Genomic DNA, 2505 nt, shown 5'->3' on the forward strand with positions numbered 1-2505 from the left:
TCAACAGTTCAAGAAACCTCTACTTCTCGGGCCCTCCTCTCTCATTATTTTGGTGTTGTTGAATAGTAGTATAGTTATTTTTCAATTTTGCATCCATTACCTCTTCTCCCAAGTGATCGTAATCTGCCCGAAATCTTATTCTTCTTGTCAACTGTCTAGTAATAGCAGGAAAAAGTGGGTCGAAATCAAAATTAAATAAGGTGCTATAATAAACAAAATATTAAGTAGTTGTGAAGTGGAACTTAAAAGATGGGTGAAAGAATCTTTAAATTGACAAGTCTATTAATGTGTTTGAAGTATTGTTTATCTCTATATTTAATGACTTTTTATAATTTTATTTTAAAAAAGTGTTTTCATAGATAGAAAAAAAGGGAGTTATAAGTTATCTTTAATTTAAATTCTTAAAGAATGTACGTAAGACACATTTTGGAACAAGTGTAGATGTAGATTAAGTATTATAGATGCTTTGTATATATTGGTCATGTAGGTTTGGTTGTTAATATCATTTTACATCTATCACTACAAGAAAATCATGAAATAGAAACCAATTTCTAGAAACCAAAATAATTAGTTGCAATAGTAACTAAACTAGAGACCATTTTAAAAATTAAAAAAAATTTGGTTTCTAAATTAGTTTCTATTATTGTTAAATAGTTTCTAAATTGGTATCTAATTAGCAACCAAGGTTTTAGAGACCAAATTTAGAAACTAAATAATTGGTATCTAAAACCTTAGTTGCTAATTAGATACTAATTTAGAAACTATTTAACAATAATAGAAAATAATAGAAACTAATTTAGAAACCAATTTTTTTTTTAGTTTCTAAAATGGTCTCTATTTTAGTTTCTATTGTAACTAATTATTTTGGTATCTAAAAATTGGTTTCTATTTCATGATTTTCTTGTAGTGTATGTAGATAAAATTTAAAATTGGTGAGAGAGCTAATAGTTTTTTTTTATCAATAAAAAAAAATATATGAATAATTTCAGGGTGATCCAATCTTTATACAGAAAAATAACTATTTCAGAGTTAATATATTTATTTCTAAAAAAAGTGGTATAAAACTCCAAAATTCTCAAACTATTATTTTCCTTTCATTAATTTTTCTGGCTCCATGGTTGAGTGAAGATATTAGGTAAGTTATTAATGGTCGTTTGTTGTAATTGGAGTGTGTTGGGAAGATTCCTGGGACCACAGGGTACGTTACTAGAGAAAAGTTAGAAGGTCTATGGTGGGGTCATGTTCTTAAAAAATGTAAATTATTCTTTTGGTACAATGGCTTATATTTTTGCCACCTGCGAAAGATGAAAGAGGAATGCTAGCTAGTGTTTCATTCCGTGTTCTTTTGCTGTAAAAAACTTGTGAAAGCCAGAGGAAACGTCTTCATTTTTTGGCCAATTCACTTTTTCTGCCACATTTTTCTTACGTTGTTGATTGTTCCCTCCTTAACCTGGTCCCACTTGTGATTTTACCTCCAACATCATATGCATATATGCATACACCATACTCTCTCAGAATAGAACACTAGGGAACCGCAGCAGACAAAATAATAAGACATTTTCTTAGATTCAAATCGCAGTGCAATTTTACTGCCACTGGCAAATGGTCAAATCAACTCTCATCATCACCCATCACCCATCACCACTCTCCTATTTGGTCACCACTTAAATTATGAATCTAAACAAATATCAGAAGAAGAAGAACCAACTACAATCATATATTGCGTTGCATGGCATCATCATCATCACCATCATCTGATATGCACTTCATGCATGTGATCATCCGCAGTCACTTTCTAACCATAAATATCCTCTCACTTTCACACCCTCCCTCGGTTTTTCTGGTTCACACTCATAAATTCCACCCTTCAATGACCAGAGATTTTCTTTCCACTCAATTAATTACTCCCACGACTTGTGGACACACACAGAGAGACAAAAACTATTACATGGTCTTATGGTGCTGATTAAAGTTTTGATCGATTCTTATGTGATATATATGTTAATCATGTCTTATCTATCTATAAAACTTGAACAATGTACGTAATATTTTTTTGCATGTATGAGGTGGAGGGTCCTTTACCTGAAGGACATTAACTGAACACCAGTGTATCACACTACTCAGATTCCCACAAGTTTATTAAAATCCAAGCTTTCATCTTCCCTGTGATGGGATCGATTTGATTTGTTTTGGCATGAACACGACTACCTAAAAATTCTTCACTACATAATTCACACTGAGCCTGAGCTGACTCAGAGAGACTACCCTGCTTGTACAATGGCCCAATCTTACAAATCACTTCCCATAGCCACAAACTTACATGTGGATAAACGGGTGCTTCACCCTAATCTTCACCATATCTCCCCAACAAACACATTCAAGATACTATTTCCAACCACAAAATGTTACTCTATTATTTTGGAACTTTGTTTTCTTATGGCTACCCAGCTAATTCATACCCTACATTTCCTTACATTGTGTCTACTATATTCATTCAAAAAGAAA

This window comes from Phaseolus vulgaris, chromosome 1 (assembly GCF_051622355.1).
Source record: "Phaseolus vulgaris cultivar YP4 chromosome 1, ASM5162235v1, whole genome shotgun sequence".
NCBI classification, from domain to species: Eukaryota; Viridiplantae; Streptophyta; class Magnoliopsida; order Fabales; family Fabaceae; genus Phaseolus; species Phaseolus vulgaris.